The 19,906-nt window shown below is 42.7% G+C and overlaps 45 non-coding genes and 1 pseudogene across 45 annotated transcripts; all 46 read left to right on the top strand.

The window, feature by feature from the left end:
- The first annotated feature begins 47 nt into the window (after positions 1-47).
- On the top strand, positions 48-163 carry LOC146066211 (U5 spliceosomal RNA). The gene has a single exon (XR_014472907.1). It is a non-coding gene; the product is annotated as a U5 spliceosomal RNA (small nuclear RNA).
- A 278-nt stretch (positions 164-441) lies between these two features.
- LOC146065730 (U5 spliceosomal RNA) lies at positions 442-557 on the top strand. Its single transcript, XR_014472546.1, has one exon. It is a non-coding gene; the product is annotated as a U5 spliceosomal RNA (small nuclear RNA).
- A 279-nt stretch (positions 558-836) lies between these two features.
- Positions 837-952, top strand: LOC146065149 (U5 spliceosomal RNA). Its single transcript, XR_014472044.1, has one exon. It is a non-coding gene; the product is annotated as a U5 spliceosomal RNA (small nuclear RNA).
- A 278-nt stretch (positions 953-1,230) lies between these two features.
- On the top strand, positions 1,231-1,346 carry LOC146065148 (U5 spliceosomal RNA). The gene has a single exon (XR_014472043.1). It is a non-coding gene; the product is annotated as a U5 spliceosomal RNA (small nuclear RNA).
- A 278-nt stretch (positions 1,347-1,624) lies between these two features.
- LOC146065739 (U5 spliceosomal RNA) lies at positions 1,625-1,740 on the top strand. The gene has a single exon (XR_014472554.1). It is a non-coding gene; the product is annotated as a U5 spliceosomal RNA (small nuclear RNA).
- Positions 1,741-2,018: 278 nt separating this feature from the next.
- Positions 2,019-2,134, top strand: LOC146065737 (U5 spliceosomal RNA). The gene has a single exon (XR_014472553.1). It is a non-coding gene; the product is annotated as a U5 spliceosomal RNA (small nuclear RNA).
- Positions 2,135-2,412: 278 nt separating this feature from the next.
- LOC146065147 (U5 spliceosomal RNA) lies at positions 2,413-2,528 on the top strand. Its single transcript, XR_014472042.1, has one exon. It is a non-coding gene; the product is annotated as a U5 spliceosomal RNA (small nuclear RNA).
- A 278-nt stretch (positions 2,529-2,806) lies between these two features.
- Positions 2,807-2,922, top strand: LOC146065146 (U5 spliceosomal RNA). Its single transcript, XR_014472041.1, has one exon. It is a non-coding gene; the product is annotated as a U5 spliceosomal RNA (small nuclear RNA).
- Positions 2,923-3,200: 278 nt separating this feature from the next.
- LOC146065824 (U5 spliceosomal RNA) lies at positions 3,201-3,316 on the top strand. The gene has a single exon (XR_014472634.1). It is a non-coding gene; the product is annotated as a U5 spliceosomal RNA (small nuclear RNA).
- Positions 3,317-3,594: 278 nt separating this feature from the next.
- Positions 3,595-3,710, top strand: LOC146065144 (U5 spliceosomal RNA). Its single transcript, XR_014472040.1, has one exon. It is a non-coding gene; the product is annotated as a U5 spliceosomal RNA (small nuclear RNA).
- A 278-nt stretch (positions 3,711-3,988) lies between these two features.
- LOC146065142 (U5 spliceosomal RNA) lies at positions 3,989-4,104 on the top strand. The gene has a single exon (XR_014472039.1). It is a non-coding gene; the product is annotated as a U5 spliceosomal RNA (small nuclear RNA).
- A 278-nt stretch (positions 4,105-4,382) lies between these two features.
- LOC146065141 (U5 spliceosomal RNA) lies at positions 4,383-4,498 on the top strand. Its single transcript, XR_014472038.1, has one exon. It is a non-coding gene; the product is annotated as a U5 spliceosomal RNA (small nuclear RNA).
- A 278-nt stretch (positions 4,499-4,776) lies between these two features.
- LOC146065140 (U5 spliceosomal RNA) lies at positions 4,777-4,892 on the top strand. Its single transcript, XR_014472037.1, has one exon. It is a non-coding gene; the product is annotated as a U5 spliceosomal RNA (small nuclear RNA).
- A 278-nt stretch (positions 4,893-5,170) lies between these two features.
- Positions 5,171-5,286, top strand: LOC146065139 (U5 spliceosomal RNA). Its single transcript, XR_014472036.1, has one exon. It is a non-coding gene; the product is annotated as a U5 spliceosomal RNA (small nuclear RNA).
- A 278-nt stretch (positions 5,287-5,564) lies between these two features.
- LOC146065667 (U5 spliceosomal RNA) lies at positions 5,565-5,680 on the top strand. The gene has a single exon (XR_014472493.1). It is a non-coding gene; the product is annotated as a U5 spliceosomal RNA (small nuclear RNA).
- A 278-nt stretch (positions 5,681-5,958) lies between these two features.
- Positions 5,959-6,074, top strand: LOC146065729 (U5 spliceosomal RNA). Its single transcript, XR_014472545.1, has one exon. It is a non-coding gene; the product is annotated as a U5 spliceosomal RNA (small nuclear RNA).
- Positions 6,075-6,353: 279 nt separating this feature from the next.
- On the top strand, positions 6,354-6,469 carry LOC146065138 (U5 spliceosomal RNA). The gene has a single exon (XR_014472035.1). It is a non-coding gene; the product is annotated as a U5 spliceosomal RNA (small nuclear RNA).
- A 278-nt stretch (positions 6,470-6,747) lies between these two features.
- LOC146065137 (U5 spliceosomal RNA) lies at positions 6,748-6,863 on the top strand. Its single transcript, XR_014472034.1, has one exon. It is a non-coding gene; the product is annotated as a U5 spliceosomal RNA (small nuclear RNA).
- Positions 6,864-7,141: 278 nt separating this feature from the next.
- On the top strand, positions 7,142-7,257 carry LOC146065736 (U5 spliceosomal RNA). The gene has a single exon (XR_014472552.1). It is a non-coding gene; the product is annotated as a U5 spliceosomal RNA (small nuclear RNA).
- Positions 7,258-7,535: 278 nt separating this feature from the next.
- Positions 7,536-7,651, top strand: LOC146065136 (U5 spliceosomal RNA). The gene has a single exon (XR_014472033.1). It is a non-coding gene; the product is annotated as a U5 spliceosomal RNA (small nuclear RNA).
- A 253-nt stretch (positions 7,652-7,904) lies between these two features.
- LOC146065135 (U5 spliceosomal RNA) lies at positions 7,905-8,020 on the top strand. The gene has a single exon (XR_014472032.1). It is a non-coding gene; the product is annotated as a U5 spliceosomal RNA (small nuclear RNA).
- A 278-nt stretch (positions 8,021-8,298) lies between these two features.
- LOC146065134 (U5 spliceosomal RNA) lies at positions 8,299-8,414 on the top strand. The gene has a single exon (XR_014472031.1). It is a non-coding gene; the product is annotated as a U5 spliceosomal RNA (small nuclear RNA).
- A 278-nt stretch (positions 8,415-8,692) lies between these two features.
- On the top strand, positions 8,693-8,808 carry LOC146065132 (U5 spliceosomal RNA). Its single transcript, XR_014472030.1, has one exon. It is a non-coding gene; the product is annotated as a U5 spliceosomal RNA (small nuclear RNA).
- A 278-nt stretch (positions 8,809-9,086) lies between these two features.
- Positions 9,087-9,202, top strand: LOC146065131 (U5 spliceosomal RNA). The gene has a single exon (XR_014472029.1). It is a non-coding gene; the product is annotated as a U5 spliceosomal RNA (small nuclear RNA).
- Positions 9,203-9,480: 278 nt separating this feature from the next.
- Positions 9,481-9,596, top strand: LOC146065130 (U5 spliceosomal RNA). The gene has a single exon (XR_014472028.1). It is a non-coding gene; the product is annotated as a U5 spliceosomal RNA (small nuclear RNA).
- A 278-nt stretch (positions 9,597-9,874) lies between these two features.
- On the top strand, positions 9,875-9,990 carry LOC146066210 (U5 spliceosomal RNA). Its single transcript, XR_014472906.1, has one exon. It is a non-coding gene; the product is annotated as a U5 spliceosomal RNA (small nuclear RNA).
- Positions 9,991-10,268: 278 nt separating this feature from the next.
- Positions 10,269-10,384, top strand: LOC146065129 (U5 spliceosomal RNA). The gene has a single exon (XR_014472027.1). It is a non-coding gene; the product is annotated as a U5 spliceosomal RNA (small nuclear RNA).
- A 309-nt stretch (positions 10,385-10,693) lies between these two features.
- On the top strand, positions 10,694-10,809 carry LOC146066209 (U5 spliceosomal RNA). The gene has a single exon (XR_014472905.1). It is a non-coding gene; the product is annotated as a U5 spliceosomal RNA (small nuclear RNA).
- A 279-nt stretch (positions 10,810-11,088) lies between these two features.
- Positions 11,089-11,204, top strand: LOC146065128 (U5 spliceosomal RNA). The gene has a single exon (XR_014472026.1). It is a non-coding gene; the product is annotated as a U5 spliceosomal RNA (small nuclear RNA).
- A 278-nt stretch (positions 11,205-11,482) lies between these two features.
- On the top strand, positions 11,483-11,598 carry LOC146065126 (U5 spliceosomal RNA). The gene has a single exon (XR_014472025.1). It is a non-coding gene; the product is annotated as a U5 spliceosomal RNA (small nuclear RNA).
- A 278-nt stretch (positions 11,599-11,876) lies between these two features.
- Positions 11,877-11,992, top strand: LOC146065788 (U5 spliceosomal RNA). Its single transcript, XR_014472601.1, has one exon. It is a non-coding gene; the product is annotated as a U5 spliceosomal RNA (small nuclear RNA).
- Positions 11,993-12,270: 278 nt separating this feature from the next.
- LOC146065595 (U5 spliceosomal RNA) lies at positions 12,271-12,386 on the top strand. The gene has a single exon (XR_014472430.1). It is a non-coding gene; the product is annotated as a U5 spliceosomal RNA (small nuclear RNA).
- Positions 12,387-12,664: 278 nt separating this feature from the next.
- On the top strand, positions 12,665-12,780 carry LOC146065125 (U5 spliceosomal RNA). The gene has a single exon (XR_014472024.1). It is a non-coding gene; the product is annotated as a U5 spliceosomal RNA (small nuclear RNA).
- A 278-nt stretch (positions 12,781-13,058) lies between these two features.
- LOC146065702 (U5 spliceosomal RNA) lies at positions 13,059-13,174 on the top strand. Its single transcript, XR_014472523.1, has one exon. It is a non-coding gene; the product is annotated as a U5 spliceosomal RNA (small nuclear RNA).
- Positions 13,175-13,452: 278 nt separating this feature from the next.
- Positions 13,453-13,568, top strand: LOC146066193 (U5 spliceosomal RNA). The gene has a single exon (XR_014472889.1). It is a non-coding gene; the product is annotated as a U5 spliceosomal RNA (small nuclear RNA).
- A 278-nt stretch (positions 13,569-13,846) lies between these two features.
- Positions 13,847-13,962, top strand: LOC146065124 (U5 spliceosomal RNA). The gene has a single exon (XR_014472023.1). It is a non-coding gene; the product is annotated as a U5 spliceosomal RNA (small nuclear RNA).
- A 278-nt stretch (positions 13,963-14,240) lies between these two features.
- LOC146065123 (U5 spliceosomal RNA) lies at positions 14,241-14,356 on the top strand. The gene has a single exon (XR_014472022.1). It is a non-coding gene; the product is annotated as a U5 spliceosomal RNA (small nuclear RNA).
- Positions 14,357-14,634: 278 nt separating this feature from the next.
- LOC146065534 (U5 spliceosomal RNA) lies at positions 14,635-14,750 on the top strand. Its single transcript, XR_014472379.1, has one exon. It is a non-coding gene; the product is annotated as a U5 spliceosomal RNA (small nuclear RNA).
- Positions 14,751-15,029: 279 nt separating this feature from the next.
- LOC146065122 (U5 spliceosomal RNA) lies at positions 15,030-15,145 on the top strand. Its single transcript, XR_014472021.1, has one exon. It is a non-coding gene; the product is annotated as a U5 spliceosomal RNA (small nuclear RNA).
- A 278-nt stretch (positions 15,146-15,423) lies between these two features.
- LOC146065120 (U5 spliceosomal RNA) lies at positions 15,424-15,539 on the top strand. The gene has a single exon (XR_014472020.1). It is a non-coding gene; the product is annotated as a U5 spliceosomal RNA (small nuclear RNA).
- A 278-nt stretch (positions 15,540-15,817) lies between these two features.
- Positions 15,818-15,933, top strand: LOC146065735 (U5 spliceosomal RNA). Its single transcript, XR_014472551.1, has one exon. It is a non-coding gene; the product is annotated as a U5 spliceosomal RNA (small nuclear RNA).
- A 278-nt stretch (positions 15,934-16,211) lies between these two features.
- On the top strand, positions 16,212-16,327 carry LOC146065119 (U5 spliceosomal RNA). The gene has a single exon (XR_014472019.1). It is a non-coding gene; the product is annotated as a U5 spliceosomal RNA (small nuclear RNA).
- Positions 16,328-17,643: 1,316 nt separating this feature from the next.
- Positions 17,644-17,759, top strand: LOC146065118 (U5 spliceosomal RNA). The gene has a single exon (XR_014472018.1). It is a non-coding gene; the product is annotated as a U5 spliceosomal RNA (small nuclear RNA).
- A 278-nt stretch (positions 17,760-18,037) lies between these two features.
- Positions 18,038-18,153, top strand: LOC146065117 (U5 spliceosomal RNA). Its single transcript, XR_014472017.1, has one exon. It is a non-coding gene; the product is annotated as a U5 spliceosomal RNA (small nuclear RNA).
- A 279-nt stretch (positions 18,154-18,432) lies between these two features.
- On the top strand, positions 18,433-18,548 carry LOC146065116 (U5 spliceosomal RNA). The gene has a single exon (XR_014472016.1). It is a non-coding gene; the product is annotated as a U5 spliceosomal RNA (small nuclear RNA).
- A 324-nt stretch (positions 18,549-18,872) lies between these two features.
- On the top strand, positions 18,873-18,916 carry LOC146065963 (U5 spliceosomal RNA; annotated as a pseudogene).
- Positions 18,917-19,906: the final 990 nt, after the last annotated feature.

Genomic DNA, 19,906 nt, shown 5'->3' with positions numbered 1-19,906 from the left:
GTGAGGCCTGCCAGCACGGCACTCAGACGACAGGTGAAATCTTGGTCATGCTCTGGTTTCTCTTCAGAACGCACAAATCTTTCGCCTTTTACTAAAGATTTCCGTGGAGAGGAGCAAAACTGAGTTTTGTCTCAATTTTTGTGTGCCCCAGCTTTATGGGGTTTCTTTTCTCAGTTTAAAGACAGAATGAGGGTGCTTTCTAGAAAGTGAGCTCATTTGCATAGCGAGGACAGCATATGTCTGTTTCTTCCCATGCAGTAAATTCTTGACCGTGTTAATTATTTCCAAAATATGAAGCAATTGGTAAGGAGTGCCAAAGATTCCTACAGCAAGGGGAAGCCTGGTGAACAATCTGCTCTTTTTTATTTCAAGTTGGGTGCTCTCATTGAGCTGAGTGAGGCCTGCCATCACGGCACTCAGACGACAGGTGAAATCTTGGTTATGCTCTGGTTTCTCTTCAGAACGCACAAATCTTTAGCCTTTTACTAAAGATTTCCGTGGAGAGGAGCAAAACTGAGTTTTGTCTCAATTTTTGTGTGCCCCAGCTTAATGGGGTTTCTTTTCTCAGTTTAAAGACAGAATGAGGGTGCTTTCTAGAAAGTGAGCTCATTTGCATAGCGAGGACAGCATATGTCTGTTTCTTCCCATGCAGTAAATTCTTGACCGTGTTAATTATTTCCAAAATATGAAGCAATTGGTAAGGAGTGCCAAAGATTCCTACAGCAAGGGGAAGCCTGGTGAACAATCTGCTCTTTTTTTATTTCAAGTTGGGTGCTCTCATTGAGCTGAGTGAGGCCTGCCAGCACGGCACTAAGACGACAGGTGAAATCTTGGTCATGCTCTGGTTTCTCTTCAGAACGCACAAATCTTTCGCCTTTTACTAAAGATTTCCGTGGAGAGGAGCAAAACTGAGTTTTGTCTCAATTTTTGTGTGCCCCAGCTTAATGGGGTTTCTTTTCTCAGTTTAAAGACAGAATGAGGGTGCTTTCTAGAAAGTGAGCTCATTTGCATAGCGAGGACAGCATATGTCTGTTTCTTCCCATGCAGTAAATTCTTGACCGTGTTAATTATTTCCAAAATATGAAGCAATTGGTAAGGAGTGCCAAAGATTCCTACAGCAAGGGGAAGCCTGGTGAACAATCTGCTCTTTTTTATTTCAAGTTGGGTGCTCTCATTGAGCTGAGTGAGGCCTGCCAGCACGGCACTCAGACGACAGGTGAAATCTTGGTCATGCTCTGGTTTCTCTTCAGAACGCACAAATCTTTCGCCTTTTACTAAAGATTTCCGTGGAGAGGAGCAAAACTGAGTTTTGTCTCAATTTTTGTGTGCCCCAGCTTAATGGGGTTTCTTTTCTCAGTTTAAAGACAGAATGAGGGTGCTTTCTAGAAAGTGAGCTCATTTGCATAGCGAGGACAGCATATGTCTGTTTCTTCCCATGCAGTAAATTCTTGACCGTGTTAATTATTTCCAAAATATGAAGCAATTGGTAAGGAGTGACAAAGATTCCTACAGCAAGGGGAAGCCTGGTGAACAATCTGCTCTTTTTTATTTCAAGTTGGGTGCTCTCATTGAGCCTAGTGAGGCCTTCCAGCACGGCACTCTGACGACAGGTGAAATCTTGGTCATGCTCTAGTTTCTCTTCAGAACGCACAAATCTTTCGCCTTTTACTAAAGATTTCCGTGGAGAGGAGCAAAACTGAGTTTTGTCTCAATTTTTGTGTGCCCCAGCTTAATGGGGTTTCTTTTCTCAGTTTAAAGACAGAATGAGGGTGCTTTCTAGAAAGTGAGCTCATTTGCATAGCGAGGACAGCATATGTCTGTTTCTTCCCATGCAGTAAATTCTTGACCGTGTTAATTATTTCCAAAATATGAAGCAATTGGTAAGGAGTGCCAAAGATTCCTACAGCAAGGGGAAGCCTGGTGAACAATCTGCTCTTTTTTATTTCAAGTTGGGTGCTCTCATTGAGCTGAGTGAGGCCTTCCAGCACGGCACTCTGACGACAGGTGAAATCTTGGTCATGCTCTAGTTTCTCTTCAGAACGCACAAATCTTTCGCCTTTTACTAAAGATTTCCGTGGAGAGGAGCAAAACTGAGTTTTGTCTCAATTTTTGTGTGCCCCAGCTTAATGGGGTTTCTTTTCTCAGTTTAAAGACAGAATGAGGGTGCTTTCTAGAAAGTGAGCTCCTTCGCATAGCGAGGACAGCATATGTCTGTTTCTTCCCATGCAGTAAATTCTTGACCGTGTTAATAATTTCCAAAATATGAAGCAATTGGTAAGGAGTGCCAAAGATTCCTACAGCAAGGGGAAGCCTGGTGAACAATCTGCTCTTTTTTATTTCAAGTTGGGTGCTCTCATTGAGCTGAGTGAGGCCTGCCAGCACGGCACTCAGACGACAGGTGAAATCTTGGTCATGCTCTGGTTTCTCTTCAGAACGCACAAATCTTTCGCCTTTTACTAAAGATTTCCGTGGAGAGGAGCAAAACTGAGTTTTGTCTCAATTTTTGTGTGCCCCAGCTTAATGGGGTTTATTTTCTCAGTTTAAAGACAGAATGAGGGTGCTTTCTAGAAAGTGAGCTCCTTTGCATAGCGAGGACAGCATATGTCTGTTTCTTCCCATGCAGTAAATTCTTGACCGTGTTAATAATTTCCAAAATATGAAGCAATTGGTAAGGAGTGCCAAAGATTCCTACAGCAAGGGGAAGCCTGGTGAACAATCTGCTCTTTTTTATTTCAAGTTGGGTGCTCTCATTGAGCTGAGTGAGGCCTGCCAGCACGGCACTCAGACGACAGGTGAAATATTGGTCATGCTCTGGTTTCTCTTCAGAACGCACAAATCTTTCGCCTTTTACTAAAGATTTCCGTGGAGAGGAGCAAAACTGAGTTTTGTCTCAATTTTTGTGTGCCCCAGCTTAATGGGGTTTCTTTTCTCAGTTTAAAGACAGAATGAGGGTGCTTTCTAGAAAGTGAGCTCATTTGCATAGCGAGGACAGCATATGTCTGTTTCTTCCCATGCAGTAAATTCTTGACCGTGTTAATTATTTCCAAAATATGAAGCAATTGGTAAGGAGTGCCAAAGATTCCTACAGCAAGGGGAAGCCTGGTGAACAATCTGCTCTTTTTTATTTCAAGTTGGGTGCTCTCATTGAGCTGAGTGAGGCCTGCCAGCACGGCACTCAGACGACAGGTGAAATCTTGGTCATGCTCTGGTTTCTCTTCAGAACGCACAAATCTTTCGCCTTTTACTAAAGATTTCTGTGGAGAGGAGCAAAACTGAGTTTTGTCTCAATTTTTGTGTGCCCCAGCTTAATGGGGTTTCTTTTCTCAGTTTAAAGACAGAATGAGGGTGCTTTCTAGAAAGTGAGCTCCTTTGCATAGCGAGGACAGCATATGTCTGTTTCTTCCCATGCAGTAAATTCTTGACCGTGTTAATAATTTCCAAAATATGAAGCAATTGGTAAGGAGTGCCAAAGATTCCTACAGCAAGGGGAAGCCTGGTGAACAATCTGCTCTTTTTTATTTCAAGTTGGGTGCTCTCATTGAGCTGAGTGAGGCCTGCCAGCACGGCACTCAGACGACAGGTGAAATCTTGGTCATGCTCTGGTTTCTCTTCAGAACGCACAAATCTTTCGCCTTTTACTAAAGATTTCCGTGGAGAGGAGCAAAACTGAGTTTTGTCTCAATTTTTGTGTGCCCCAGCTTAATGGGGTTTCTTTTCTCAGTTTAAAGACAGAATGAGGGTGCTTTCTAGAAAGTGAGCTCCTTTGCATAGCGAGGACAGCATATGTCTGTTTCTTCCCATGCAGTAAATTCTTGACCGTGTTAATAATTTCCAAAATATGAAGCAATTGGTAAGGAGTGCCAAAGATTCCTACAGCAAGGGGAAGCCTGGTGAACAATCTGCTCTTTTTTATTTCAAGTTGGGTGCTCTCATTGAGCTGAGTGAGGCCTGCCAGCACGGCACTCAGACGACAGGTGAAATATTGGTCATGCTCTGGTTTCTCTTCAGAACGCACAAATCTTTCGCCTTTTACTAAAGATTTCCGTGGAGAGGAGCAAAACTGAGTTTTGTCTCAATTTTTGTGTGCCCCAGCTTAATGGGGTTTCTTTTCTCAGTTTAAAGACAGAATGAGGGTGCTTTCTAGAAAGTGAGCTCATTTGCATAGCGAGGACAGCATATGTCTGTTTCTTCCCATGCAGTAAATTCTTGACCGTGTTAATTATTTCCAAAATATGAAGCAATTGGTAAGGAGTGCCAAAGATTCCTACAGCAAGGGGAAGCCTGGTGAACAATCTGCTCTTTTTTATTTCAAGTTGGGTGCTCTCATTGAGCTGAGTGAGGCCTGCCAGCACGGCACTCAGACGACAGGTGAAATCTTGGTCATGCTCTGGTTTCTCTTCAGAACGCACAAATCTTTCGCCTTTTACTAAAGATTTCCGTGGAGAGGAGCAAAACTGAGTTTTGTCTCAATTTTTGTGTGCCCCAGCTTAATGGGGTTTCTTTTCTCAGTTTAAAGACAGAATGAGGGTGCTTTCTAGAAAGTGAGCTCCTTTGCATAGCGAGGACAGCATATGTCTGTTTCTTCCCATGCAGTAAATTCTTGACCGTGTTAATAATTTCCAAAATATGAAGCAATTGGTAAGGAGTGCCAAAGATTCCTACAGCAAGGGGAAGCCTGGTGAACAATCTGCTCTTTTTTATTTCAAGTTGGGTGCTCTCATTGAGCTGAGTGAGGCCTGCCAGCACGGCACTCAGACGACAGGTGAAATCTTGGTCATGCTCTGGTTTCTCTTCAGAACGCACAAATCTTTCGCCTTTTACTAAAGATTTCCGTGGAGAGGAGCAAAACTGAGTTTTGTCTCAATTTTTGTGTGCCCCAGCTTAATGGGGTTTCTTTTCTCAGTTTAAAGACAGAATGAGGGTGCTTTCTAGAAAGTGAGCTCCTTTGCATAGCGAGGACAGCATATGTCTGTTTCTTCCCATGCAGTAAATTCTTGACCGTGTTAATAATTTCCAAAATATGAAGCAATTGGTAAGGAGTGCCAAAGATTCCTACAGCAAGGGGAAGCCTGGTGAACAATCTGCTCTTTTTTATTTCAAGTTGGGTGCTCTCATTGAGCTGAGTGAGGCCTGCCAGCACGGCACTCAGACGACAGGTGAAATATTGGTCATGCTCTGGTTTCTCTTCAGAACGCACAAATCTTTCGCCTTTTACTAAAGATTTCCGTGGAGAGGAGCAAAACTGAGTTTTGTCTCAATTTTTGTGTGCCCCAGCTTAATGGGGTTTCTTTTCTCAGTTTAAAGACAGAATGAGGGTGCTTTCTAGAAAGTGAGCTCATTTGCATAGCGAGGACAGCATATGTCTGTTTCTTCCCATGCAGTAAATTCTTGACCGTGTTAATTATTTCCAAAATATGAAGCAATTGGTAAGGAGTGACAAAGATTCCTACAGCAAGGGGAAGCCTGGTGAACAATCTGCTCTTTTTTATTTCAAGTTGGGTGCTCTCATTGAGCTGAGTGAGGCCTGCCAGCACGGCACTCAGACGACAGGTGAAATCTTGGTCATGCTCTGGTTTCTCTTCAGAACGCACAAATCTTTCGCCTTTTACCAAAGATTTCCGTGGAGAGGAGCAGAACTGAGTTTTGTCTCAATTTTTGTGTGCCCCAGCTTAATGGGGTTTCTTTTCTCAGTTTAAAGACAGAATGAGGGTGCTTTCTAGAAAGTGAGCTCATTTGCATAGCGAGGACAGCATATGTCTGTTTCTTCCCATGCAGTAAATTCTTGACCGTGTTAATTATTTCCAAAATATGAAGCAATTGGTAAGGAGTGCCAAAGATTCCTACAGCAAGGGGAAGCCTGGTGAACAATCTGCTCTTTTTTATTTCAAGTTGGGTGCTCTCATTGAGCTGAGTGAGGCCTGCCATCACGGCACTCAGACGACAGGTGAAATCTTGGTTATGCTCTGGTTTCTCTTCAGAACGCACAAATCTTTAGCCTTTTACTAAAGATTTCCGTGGAGAGGAGCAAAACTGAGTTTTGTCTCAATTTTTGTGTGCCCCAGCTTAATGGGGTTTCTTTTCTCAGTTTAAAGACAGAATGAGGGTGCTTTCTAGAAAGTGAGCTCATTTGCATAGCGAGGACAGCATATGTCTGTTTCTTCCCATGCAGTAAATTCTTGACCGTGTTAATTATTTCCAAAATATGAAGCAATTGGTAAGGAGTGCCAAAGATTCCTACAGCAAGGGGAAGCCTGGTGAACAATCTGCTCTTTTTTTATTTCAAGTTGGGTGCTCTCATTGAGCTGAGTGAGGCCTGCCAGCACGGCACTAAGACGACAGGTGAAATCTTGGTCATGCTCTGGTTTCTCTTCAGAACGCACAAATCTTTCGCCTTTTACTAAAGATTTCCGTGGAGAGGAGCAAAACTGAGTTTTGTCTCAATTTTTGTGTGCCCCAGCTTAATGGGGTTTCTTTTCTCAGTTTAAAGACAGAATGAGGGTGCTTTCTAGAAAGTGAGCTCATTTGCATAGCGAGGACAGCATATGTCTGTTTCTTCCCATGCAGTAAATTCTTGACCGTGTTAATTATTTCCAAAATATGAAGCAATTGGTAAGGAGTGCCAAAGATTCCTACAGCAAGGGGAAGCCTGGTGAACAATCTGCTCTTTTTTATTTCAAGTTGGGTGCTCTCATTGAGCTGAGTGAGGCCTGCCAGCACGGCACTCAGACGACAGGTGAAATCTTGGTCATGCTCTGGTTTCTCTTCAGAACGCACAAATCTTTCGCCTTTTACTAAAGATTTCCGTGGAGAGGAGCAAAACTGAGTTTTGTCTCAATTTTTGTGTGCCCCAGCTTAATGGGGTTTCTTTTCTCAGTTTAAAGACAGAATGAGGGTGCTTTCTAGAAAGTGAGCTCATTTGCATAGCGAGGACAGCATATGTCTGTTTCTTCCCATGCAGTAAATTCTTGACCGTGTTAATTATTTCCAAAATATGAAGCAATTGGTAAGGAGTGACAAAGATTCCTACAGCAAGGGGAAGCCTGGTGAACAATCTGCTCTTTTTTATTTCAAGTTGGGTGCTCTCATTGAGCCTAGTGAGGCCTTCCAGCACGGCACTCTGACGACAGGTGAAATCTTGGTCATGCTCTAGTTTCTCTTCAGAACGCACAAATCTTTCGCCTTTTACTAAAGATTTCCGTGGAGAGGAGCAAAACTGAGTTTTGTCTCAATTTTTGTGTGCCCCAGCTTAATGGGGTTTCTTTTCTCAGTTTAAAGACAGAATGAGGGTGCTTTCTAGAAAGTGAGCTCATTTGCATAGCGAGGACAGCATATGTCTGTTTCTTCCCATGCAGTAAATTCTTGACCGTGTTAATTATTTCCAAAATATGAAGCAATTGGTAAGGAGTGCCAAAGATTCCTACAGCAAGGGGAAGCCTGGTGAACAATCTGCTCTTTTTTATTTCAAGTTGGGTGCTCTCATTGAGCTGAGTGAGGCCTGCCAGCACGGCACTCAGACGACAGGTGAAATCTTGGTCATGCTCTGGTTTCTCTTCAGAACGCACAAATCTTTCGCCTTTTACTAAAGATTTCCGTGGAGAGGAGCAAAACTGAGTTTTGTCTCAATTTTTGTGTGCCCCAGCTTAATGGGGTTTCTTTTCTCAGTTTAAAGACAGAATGAGGGTGCTTTCTAGAAAGTGAGCTCCTTTGCATAGCGAGGACAGCATATGTCTGTTTCTTCCCATGCAGTAAATTCTTGACCGTGTTAATAATTTCCAAAATATGAAGCAATTGGTAAGGGGAAGCCTGGTGAACAATCTGCTCTTTTTTATTTCAAGTTGGGTGCTCTCATTGAGCTGAGTGAGGCCTGCCAGCACGGCACTCAGACGACAGGTGAAATCTTGGTCATGCTCTGGTTTCTCTTCAGAACGCACAAATCTTTCGCCTTTTACTAAAGATTTCCGTGGAGAGGAGCAAAACTGAGTTTTGTCTCAATTTTTGTGTGCCCCAGCTTAATGGGGTTTCTTTTCTCAGTTTAAAGACAGAATGAGGGTGCTTTCTAGAAAGTGAGCTCCTTTGCATAGCGAGGACAGCATATGTCTGTTTCTTCCCATGCAGTAAATTCTTGACCGTGTTAATAATTTCCAAAATATGAAGCAATTGGTAAGGAGTGCCAAAGATTCCTACAGCAAGGGGAAGCCTGGTGAACAATCTGCTCTTTTTTATTTCAAGTTGGGTGCTCTCATTGAGCTGAGTGAGGCCTGCCAGCACGGCACTCAGACGACAGGTGAAATATTGGTCATGCTCTGGTTTCTCTTCAGAACGCACAAATCTTTCGCCTTTTACTAAAGATTTCCGTGGAGAGGAGCAAAACTGAGTTTTGTCTCAATTTTTGTGTGCCCCAGCTTAATGGGGTTTCTTTTCTCAGTTTAAAGACAGAATGAGGGTGCTTTCTAGAAAGTGAGCTCATTTGCATAGCGAGGACAGCATATGTCTGTTTCTTCCCATGCAGTAAATTCTTGACCGTGTTAATTATTTCCAAAATATGAAGCAATTGGTAAGGAGTGCCAAAGATTCCTACAGCAAGGGGAAGCCTGGTGAACAATCTGCTCTTTTTTATTTCAAGTTGGGTGCTCTCATTGAGCTGAGTGAGGCCTGCCAGCACGGCACTCAGACGACAGGTGAAATCTTGGTCATGCTCTGGTTTCTCTTCAGAACGCACAAATCTTTCGCCTTTTACTAAAGATTTCCGTGGAGAGGAGCAAAACTGAGTTTTGTCTCAATTTTTGTGTGCCCCAGCTTAATGGGGTTTCTTTTCTCAGTTTAAAGACAGAATGAGGGTGCTTTCTAGAAAGTGAGCTCCTTTGCATAGCGAGGACAGCATATGTCTGTTTCTTCCCATGCAGTAAATTCTTGACCGTGTTAATAATTTCCAAAATATGAAGCAATTGGTAAGGAGTGCCAAAGATTCCTACAGCAAGGGGAAGCCTGGTGAACAATCTGCTCTTTTTTATTTCAAGTTGGGTGCTCTCATTGAGCTGAGTGAGGCCTGCCAGCACGGCACTCAGACGACAGGTGAAATCTTGGTCATGCTCTGGTTTCTCTTCAGAACGCACAAATCTTTCGCCTTTTACTAAAGATTTCCGTGGAGAGGAGCAAAACTGAGTTTTGTCTCAATTTTTGTGTGCCCCAGCTTAATGGGGTTTCTTTTCTCAGTTTAAAGACAGAATGAGGGTGCTTTCTAGAAAGTGAGCTCCTTTGCATAGCGAGGACAGCATATGTCTGTTTCTTCCCATGCAGTAAATTCTTGACCGTGTTAATAATTTCCAAAATATGAAGCAATTGGTAAGGAGTGCCAAAGATTCCTACAGCAAGGGGAAGCCTGGTGAACAATCTGCTCTTTTTTATTTCAAGTTGGGTGCTCTCATTGAGCTGAGTGAGGCCTGCCAGCACGGCACTCAGACGACAGGTGAAATATTGGTCATGCTCTGGTTTCTCTTCAGAACGCACAAATCTTTCGCCTTTTACTAAAGATTTCCGTGGAGAGGAGCAAAACTGAGTTTTGTCTCAATTTTTGTGTGCCCCAGCTTAATGGGGTTTCTTTTCTCAGTTTAAAGACAGAATGAGGGTGCTTTCTAGAAAGTGAGCTCATTTGCATAGCGAGGACAGCATATGTCTGTTTCTTCCCATGCAGTAAATTCTTGACCGTGTTAATTATTTCCAAAATATGAAGCAATTGGTAAGGAGTGACAAAGATTCCTACAGCAAGGGGAAGCCTGGTGAACAATCTGCTCTTTTTTATTTCATGTTAAGTGCTCTCATTGAGCTGAGTGAGGCCTGCCAGCACGGCACTCAGACGACAGGTGAAATCTTGGTCATGCTCTGGTTTCTCTTCAGAACGCACAAATCTTTCGCCTTTTACTAAAGATTTCCGTGGAGAGGAGCAAAACTGAGTTTTGTCTCAATTTTTGTGTGCCCCAGCTTTATGGGGTTTCTTTTCTCAGTTTAAAGACAGAATGAGGGTGCTTTCTAGAAAGTGAGCTCATTTGCATAGCGAGGACAGCATATGTCTGTTTCTTCCCATGCAGTAAATTCTTGACCGTGTTAATTATTTCCAAAATATGAAGCAATTGGTAAGGAGTGCCAAAGATTCCTACAGCAAGGGGAAGCCTGGTAAACAATCTGCTCTTTTTTATTTCAAGTTGGGTGCTCTCATTGAGCTGAGTGAGGCCTGCCAGCACGGCACTCAGACGACAGGTGAAATCTTGGTCATGCTCTGGTTTCTCTTCAGAACGCACAAATCTTTCGCCTTTTACTAAAGATTTCCGTGGAGAGGAGCAAAACTGAGTTTTGTCTCAATTTTTGTGTGCCCCAGCTTAATGGGGTTTCTTTTCTCAGTTTAAAGACAGAATGAGTGTGCTTTTTTAGAAAGTGAGCTCATTTGCATAGCGAGGACAGCATATGTCTGTTTCTTCCCATGCAGTAAATTCTTGACCGTGTTAATTATTTCCAAAATATGAAGCAATTGGTAAGGAGTGCCAAAGATATGAAGCAATTGGTAAGGAGTGCCAAAGATTCCTACAGCAAGGGGAAGCCTGGTGAACAATCTGCTCTTTTTTATTTCAAGTTGGGTGCTCTCATTGAGCTGAGTGAGGCCTGCTAGCACGGCACTCAGACGACAGGTGAAATCTTGGTCATGCTCTGGTTTCTCTTCAGAACGCACAAATCTTTCGCCTTTTACTAAAGATTTCCGTGGAGAGGAGCAAAACTGAGTTTTGTCTCAATTTTTGTGTGCCCCAGCTTTATGGGGTTTCTTTTCTCAGTTTAAAGACAGAATGAGGGTGCTTTCTAGAAATTGAGCTCATTTGCATAGCGAGGACAGCATATGTCTGTTTCTTCCCATGCAGTAAATTCTTGACCGTGTTAATTATTTCCAAAATATGAAGCAATTGGTAAGGAGTGCCAAAGATTCCTACAGCAAGGGGAAGCCTGGTGAACAATCTGCTCTTTTTTTATTTCAAGTTGGGTGCTCTCATTGAGCTGAGTGAGGCCTGCCAGCACGGCACTCAGACGACAGGTGAAATCTTGGTCATGCTCTGGTTTCTCTTCAGAACGCACAAATCTTTCGCCTTTTACTAAAGATTTCCGTGGAGAGGAGCAAAACTGAGTTTTGTCTCAATTTTTGTGTGCCCCAGCTTAATGGGGTTTCTTTTCTCAGTTTATAGACAGAATGAGGGTGCTTTCTAGAAAGTGAGCTCATTTGCATAGCGAGGACAGCATATGTCTGTTTCTTCCCATGCAGTAAATTCTTGACCGTGTTAATAATTTCCAAAATATGAAGCAATTGGTAAGGAGTGCCAAAGATTCCTACAGCAAGGGGAAGCCTGGTGAACAATCTGCTCTTTTTTATTTCAAGTTGGGTGCTCTCATTGAGCTGAGTGAGGCCTGCCAGCACGGCACTCAGACGACAGGTGAAATCTTGGTCATGCTCTGGTTTCTCTTCAGAACGCACAAATCTTTCGCCTTTTACTAAAGATTTCCGTGGAGAGGAGCAAAACTGAGTTTTGTCTCAATTTTTGTGTGCCCCAGCTTAATGGGGTTTCTTTTCTCAGTTTAAAGACAGAATGAGGGTGCTTTCTAGAAAGTGAGCTCATTTGCATAGCGAGGACAGCATATGTCTGTTTCTTCCCATGCAGTAAATTCTTGACCGTGTTAATTATTTCCAAAATATGAAGCAATTGGTAAGGAGTGCCAAAGATTCCTACAGCAAGGGGAAGCCTGGTGAACAATCTGCTCTTTTTTATTTCAAGTTGGGTGCTCTCATTGAGCCTAGTGAGGCCTGCCAGCACGGCACTCAGACGACAGGTAAAATATTGGTCATGCTCTGGTTTCTCTTCAGAACGCACAAATCTTTCGCCTTTTACTAAAGATTTCCGTGGAGAGGAGCAGAACTGAGTTTTGTCTCAATTTTTGTGTGCCTCAGCTTAATGGGGTTTCTTTTCTCAGTTTAAAGACAGAATGAGGGTGCTTTCTAGAAAGTGAGCTCATTTGCATAGCGAGGACAGCATATGTCTGTTTCTTCCCATGCAGTAAATTCTTGACCGTGTTAATTATTTCCAAAATATGAAGCAATTGGTAAGGAGTGCCAAAGATTCCTACAGCAAGGGGAAGCCTGGTGAACAATCTGCTCTTTTTTATTTCAAGTTGGGTGCTCTCATTGAGCTGAGTGAGGCCTGCCAGCACGGCACTCAGACGACAGGTGAAATCTTGGTCATGCTCTGGTTTCTCTTCAGAACGCACAAATCTTTCGCCTTTTACTAAAGATTTCCGTGGAGAGGAGCAGAACTGAGTTTTGTCTCAATTTTTGTGTGCCCCAGCTTAATGGGGTTTCTTTTCTCAGTTTAAAGACAGAATGAGGGTGCTTTCTAGAAAGTGAGCTCATTTGCATAGCGAGGACAGCATATGTCTGTTTCTTCCCATGCAGTAAATTCTTGACCGTGTTAATTATTTCCAAAATATGAAGCAATTGGTAAGGAGTGCCAAAGATTCCTACAGCAAGGGGAAGCCTGGTGAACAATCTGCTCTTTTTTATTTCAAGTTGGGTGCTCTCATTGAGCTGAGTGAGGCCTGCCAGCACGGCACTCAGACGACAGGTGAAATCTTGGTCATGCTCTGGTTTCTCTTCAGAACGCACAAATCTTTCGCCTTTTACTAAAGATTTCCGTGGAGAGGAGCAAAACTGAGTTTTGTCTCAATTTTTGTGTGCCCCAGCTTAATGGGGTTTCTTTTCTCAGTTTAAAGACAGAATGAGGGTGCTTTCTAGAAAGTGAGCTCATTTGCATAGCGAGGACAGCATATGTCTGTTTCTTCCCATGCAGTAATTTCTTGACCGTGTTAATTATTTCCAAAATATGAAGCAATTGGTAAGGAGTGCCAAAGATTCCTACAGCAAGGGGAAGCCTGGTGACCAATCTGCTCTGTTTTATTTCAAGTTGGGTGCTCTCATTGAGCTGAGTGAGGCCTGCCAGCACAGCACTCAGATGACAGGTGAAATCTTGGTCATGCTCTGCTTTCTCTTCAGAACGCACAAATCTTTCGCCTTTTACTAAAGATTTCCGTGGAGAGGAGCAAAACTGAGTTTTGTCTCAATTTTTGTGTGCCCCAGCTTAATGGGGTTTCTTTTCTCAGTTTAAAGACAGAATGAGGGTGCTTTCTAGAAAGTGAGCTCATTTGCATAGCGAGGACAGCATATGTCTGTTTCTTCCCATGCAGTAAATTCTTGACCGTGTTAATTATTTCCAAAATATGAAGCAATTGGTAAGGAGTGCCAAAGATTCCTACAGCAAGGGGAAGCCTGGTGAACAATCTGCTCTTTTTTATTTCATGTTGGGTGCTCTCATTGAGCTGAGTGAGGCCTGCCAGCACGGCACTCAGACGACAGGTGAAATCTTGGTCATGCTCTGGTTTCTCTTCAGAACGCACAAATCTTTCGCCTTTTACTAAAGATTTCCGTGGAGAGGAGCAAAACTGAGTTTTGTCTTAATTTTTGTGTGCCCCAGCTTAATGGGGTTTCTTTTCTCAGTTTAAAGACAGAATGAGGGTGCTTTCTAGAAAGTGAGCTCATTTGCATAGCGAGGACAGCATATGTCTGTTTCTTCCCATGCAGTAAATTCTTGACCGTGTTAATTATTTCCAAAATATGAAGCAATTGGTAAGGAGTGCCAAAGATTCCTACAGCAAGGGGAAGCCTGGTGAACAATCTGCTCTTTTTTATTTCAAGTTGGGTGCTCTCATAGAGCTGAGTGAGGCCTGCCAGCACGGCACTCAGACGACAGGTGAAATCTTGGTCATGCTCTGGTTTCTCTTCAGAACGCACAAATCTTTCGCCTTTTACTAAAGATTTCCGTGGAGAGGAGCAAAACTGAGTTTTGTCTCAATTTTTGTGTGCCCCAGCTTAATGGGGTTTCTTTTCTCAGTTTAAAGACAGAATGAGGGTGCTTTCTAGAAAGTGAGCTCATTTGCATAGCGAGGACAGCATATGTCTGTTTCTTCCCATGCAGTAAATTCTTGACCGTGTTAATTATTTCCAAAATATGAAGCAATTGGTAAGGAGTGCCAAAGATTCCTACAGCAAGGGGAAGCCTGGTGAACAATCTGCTCTTTTTTATTTCAAGTTGGGTGCTCTCATTGAGCTGAGTGAGGCCTGCCAGCACGGCACTCAGACGACAGGTGAAATCTTGGTCATGCTCTGGTTTCTCTTCAGAACGCACAAATCTTTCGCCTTTTACTAAAGATTTCCGTGGAGAGGAGCAAAACTGAGTTTTGTCTCAATTTTTGTGTGCCCCAGCTTAATGGGGTTTCTTTTCTCAGTTTAAAGACAGAATGAGGGTGCTTTCTAGAAAGTGAGCTCATTTGCATAGTGAGGACAGCATATGTCTGTTTCTTCCCATGCAGTAACTTCTTGACCGTGTTAATTATTTCCAAAATATGAAGCAATTGGTAAGGAGTGCCAAAGATTCCTACAGCAAGGGGAAGCCTGGTGAACAATCTGCTCTTTTTTATTTCAAGTTGGGTGCTCTCATTGAGCTGAGTGAGGCCTGCCAGCACGGCACTCAGACGACAGGTGAAATCTTGGTCATGCTCTGGTTTCTCTTCAGAACGCACAAATCTTTCGCCTTTTACTAAAGATTTCCGTGGAGAGGAGCAAAACTGAGTTTTGTCTCAATTTTTGTGTTCCCCAGCTTAATGGGGTTTCTTTTCTCAGTTTAAAGACAGAATGAGGGTGCTTTCTAGAAAGTGAGCTCATTTGCATAGCGAGGACAGCATATGTCTGTTTCTTCCCATGCAGTAAATTCTTGACCGTGTTAATTATTTCCAAAATATGAAGCAATTGGTAAGGAGTGCCAAAGATTCCTACAGCAAGGGGAAGCCTGGTGAACAATCTGCTCTTTTTTTATTTCAAGTTGGGTGCTCTCATTGAGCTGAGTGAGGCCTGCCAGCACGGCACTAAGACGACAGGTGAAATCTTGGTCATGCTCTGGTTTCTCTTCAGAACGCACAAATCTTTCGCCTTTTACTAAAGATTTCCGTGGAGAGGAGCAAAACTGAGTTTTGTCTCAATTTTTGTGTGCCCCAGCTTAATGGGGTTTCTTTTCTCAGTTTAAAGACAGAATGAGGGTGCTTTCTAGAAAGTGAGCTCATTTGCATAGCGAGGACAGCATATGTCTGTTTCTTCCCATGCAGTAAATTCTTGACCGTGTTAATTATTTCCAAAATATGAAGCAATTGGTAAGGAGTGCCAAAGATTCCTACAGCAAGGGGAAGCCTGGTGAACAATCTGCTCTTTTTTATTTCAAGTTGGGTGCTCTCATTGAGCTGAGTGAGGCCTGCCAGCACGGCACTCAGACGACAGGTGAAATCTTGGTCATGCTCTGGTTTCTCTTCAGAACGCACAAATCTTTCGCCTTTTACTAAAGATTTCCGTGGAGAGGAGCAAAACTGAGTTTTGTCTCAATTTTTGTGTGCCCCAGCTTAATGGGGTTTCTTTTCTCAGTTTAAAGACAGAATGAGGGTGCTTTCTAGAAAGTGAGCTCATTTGCATAGCGAGGACAGCATATGTCTGTTTCTTCCCATGCAGTAAATTCTTGACCGTGTTAATTATTTCCAAAATATGAAGCAATTGGTAAGGAGTGACAAAGATTCCTACAGCAAGGGGAAGCCTGGTGAACAATCTGCTCTTTTTTATTTCAAGTTGGGTGCTCTCATTGAGCCTAGTGAGGCCTGCCAGCACGGCACTCAGACGACAGGTGAAATCTTGGTCATGCTCTAGTTTCTCTTCAGAACGCACAAATCTTTCGCCTTTTACTAAAGATTTCCGTGGAGAGGAGCAAAACTGAGTTTTGTCTCAATTTTTGTGTGCCCCAGCTTAATGGGGTTTCTTTTCTCAGTTTAAAGACAGAATGAGGGTGCTTTCTCGAAAGTGAGCTCATTTGCATAGCGAGGACAGCATATGTCTGTTTCTTCCCATGCAGTAAATTCTTGACCGTGTTAATTATTTCCAAAATATGAAGCAATTGGTAAGGAGTGCCAAAGATTCCTATAGCAAGGGGAAGCCTGGTGAACAATCTGCTCTTTTTTATTTCAAGTTGGGTGCTCTCATTGAGCTGAGTGAGGCCTGCCAGCACGGCACTCAGACGACAGGTGAAATCTTGGTCATGCTCTGGTTTCTCTTCAGAACGCACAAATCTTTCGCCTTTTACTAAAGATTTCCGTGGAGAGGAGCAAAACTGAGTTTTGTCTCAATTTTTGTGTGCCCCAGCTTAATGGGGTTTCTTTTCTCAGTTTAAAGACAGAATGAGGGTGCTTTCTAGAAAGTGAGCTCATTTGCATAGCGAGGACAGCATATGTCTGTTTCTTCCCATGCAGTAAATTCTTGACCGTGTTAATTATTTCCAAAATATGAAGCAATTGGTAAGGAGTTGTTACCATATATAATTTTGTTTGCATAGAAATTGAATATTATTTTGATACTATAAAGTAATGTAGCTATAAATTGAATATGTATATCATTTAAATGTTTACAGAATGTAGCAATATTTGTATTTAGGTAGTCTGTGCTGTAAGGAGTAAGCAATGTATACACTATGGGCCAGACCCCAGCCATCTGGAGAATGTAGCTGCTAGTACATCATCCAAGTTACTTTGCAGGACAGACAGGACACTATTGTGTATTTTGACAACAAGAGTGTAAAATAGATTGATGCACAGGGAGAGACCAGAACAGGAGATCTCGCAAAGGAGATTACCACTAGAGTCCAGACAAGCAGGAGACCCTGTCACCATTAGCATCCATAAATTCAATAACGTCATGAGAACAGGGAACTTCAATTCATGTATTTGTGATATAAGGAGAGAGATAGAGTAGACATTCACACACATTCGCACACAGACACACACGGACAGTCAGCAAGAAACCCATTCAGTGAGTCAGGAGGAGAGATGTGAGCCACGAGCAGGAGAGAGGAACGGAACCTAGAAGCGATGGGCTGGAGTGAGTGAGTAATCATGGTAGATATAAATGTTCAGTTGTTGATAAAGTTATGGAATACTGAAGTCTACAATTTATGTTAGTTTTATAGCAGTCTTAAGTCTGTCAATTGTTTAATGTTGTTTTAGGTAATATAAGCAAGGAGGCGTATATAAATATATATATAATAGCATATACATTAATTACTGTGTTACAATTATTCTGTATGGTTTGTTTGCCTATAAATAAAATCCTCCAATTGGAGCTAAAATTACAAGTCTCGAACTCTCATATTTGGGGAATCAAATTATGACAAGTACTCTGCATATTGTATTGTAAGGTCTATTAGAATATAATTGCAGATGTCAAATATATATGTTATTATATCAATCCAAGATATAATAAATATATTTTATATAATATTTCAATCTCAATAACCATTATTGGGATAAAGAGAGATATATGACCCCTAAAATAAAACTCTACAGAGTGCCAAAGATTCCTACAGCAAGGGGAAGCCTGGTGAACAATCTGCTCTTTTTTATTTCAAGTTGGGTGCTCTCATTGAGCCTAGTGAGGCCTGCCAGCACGGCACTCAGACGACAGGTGAAATATTGGTCATGCTCTGGTTTCTCTTCAGAACGCACAAATCTTTCGCCTTTTACTAAAGATTTCCGTGGAGAGGAGCAAAACTGAGTTTTGTCTCAATTTTTGTGTGCCCCAGCTTAATGGGGTTTCTTTTCTCAGTTTAAAGACAGAATGAGGGTGCTTTCTAGAAAGTGAGCTCATTTGCATAGCGAGGACAGCATATGTCTGTTTCTTCCCATGCAGTAAATTCTTGACCGTGTTAATTATTTCCAAAATATGAAGCAATTGGTAAGGAGTGACAAAGATTCCTACAGCAAGGGGAAGCCTGGTAAACAATCTGCTCTTTTTTATTTCAAGTTGGGTGCTCTCATTGAGCTGAGTGAGGCCTGCCAGCACGGCACTCAGACGACAGGTGAAATCTTGGTCATGCTCTGGTTTCTCTTCAGAACGCACAAATCTTTCGCCTTTTACTAAAGATTTCCGTGGAGAGGAGCAAAACTGAGTTTTGTCTCAATTTTTGTGTGCCCCAGCTTAATGGGGTTTCTTTTCTCAGTTTAAAGACAGAATGAGGGTGCTTTTTTAGAAAGTGAGCTCATTTGCATAGCGAGGACAGCATATGTCTGTTTCTTCCCATGCAGTAAATTCTTGACCGTGTTAATTATTTCCAAAATATGAAGCAATTGGTAAGGAGTGCCAAAGATTCCTACAGCAAGGGGAAGCCTGGTGAACAATCTGCTCTTTTTTATTTCAAGTTGGGTGCTCTCATTGAGCTGAGTGAGGCCTGAAAGCACGGCACTCAGACGACAGGTGAAATCTTGGTCATGCTCTGGTTTCTCTTCAGAACGCACAAATCTTTCGCCTTTTACTAAAGATTTCCGTGGAGAGGAGCAAAACTGAGTTTTGTCTCAATTTTTGTGTGCCCCAGCTTAATGGGGTTTCTTTTCTCAGTTTAAAGACAGAATGAGGGTGCTTTCTAGAAAGTGAGCTCATTTGCATAGCGAGGACAGCATATGTCTGTTTCTTCCCATGCAGTAAATTCTTGACCGTGTTAATTATTTCCAAAATATGAAGCAATTGGTAAGGAGTGCCAAAGATATGAAGCAATTGGTAAGGAGTGCCAAAGATTCCTACAGCAAGGGGAAGCCTGGTGAACAATCTGCTCTTTTTTATTTCAAGTTGGGTGCTCTCATTGAGCTGAGTGAGGCCTGCCAGCACGGCACTCAGACGACAGGTGAAATCTTGGTCATGCTCTGGTTTCTCTTCAGAACGAACAAATCTTTCGCCTTTTACTAAAGATTTCCGTGGCACTTCCGGTTCCGGTTAGCAATGGAGTAGCTGCTTGCTCCAAGGCTCCCTCCTGAACCGACTGGAAAAAGCCAATTTACACGGCCAAAAGCCTCCCTAATACTTTGGAGTGCCCTTGCAGAGAGACGCTGACTATAACTAACAGCACAAAGTGGGCGAGAGAAGAAATCTGCCACCCCCGGCAACGGAGACGCTGACGGCCTGCTCGCAGAACGATCACCGCGCCACAAGCCTCTCCCGGCGGGACGAGACCCCCTACACCTCCGGCGGCAGAACACAGTAAGATAGACATCCAGACCTGCAAGCGCCAGCACTGTGACGGCGGGCTCCCCGCATCCCAACAGCCGACAGACGGCAGGTAATACAGCAGATTGCGCACGTGGAGACTGACGCGTGGCGCACTACACAGCCCAGAACATCAGGCTCGGCACATCAACGCCAGCGCACGCTATCCCCCCCCCCTCAGGAGGCTAGTACTGAAGCTCTGCTTACCATCGTGGGAAGTTCTGCTGGCGCACTACTGCTCCCAGGACATCGCGCTTGAGCCTAGTGACGTCATCTCACCAGGGCAGCAGTTAGAAGTCACTACTGAGCAGCCCCTGCAAACTTCATATCCCCTCCCTCCTCTAAACCTCTGCACCAAAGCCTCTTGGGAATTATCCAAACAGAGACCATCCCTGCAGCCTGAACTGAATACTAAAGTAAATAAAAAAAAAAAAAAAAAATAATAATAATAATAAAATAAAATAAAAATATAATAAATAAATAAATAAAAAAAAAAAAAGAAAGAAAGAAAAAGGAAATAAATAATAATAAAAAAAATAATAAAAAACAAAATAAAAAAACAAACAAACAAGATAAGTCAGCAAATTGACACAGTCTAAGGAGACTACAAATATAAGTACAGGTACAATAACGCCTGAAGTTGGTCAAACATCCTAAACTACCCCCAACTACATAATTTCCTCCCTACTATTTGGACTCCCTTAC

This window comes from Crinia signifera, chromosome 3, assembly GCF_055691185.1.
Source record: "Crinia signifera chromosome 3, ASM5569118v1, whole genome shotgun sequence".
NCBI lineage: Eukaryota > Metazoa > Chordata > Amphibia > Anura > Myobatrachidae > Crinia > Crinia signifera.
This window is presented reverse-complemented; position numbering and strand designations above follow the sequence as displayed.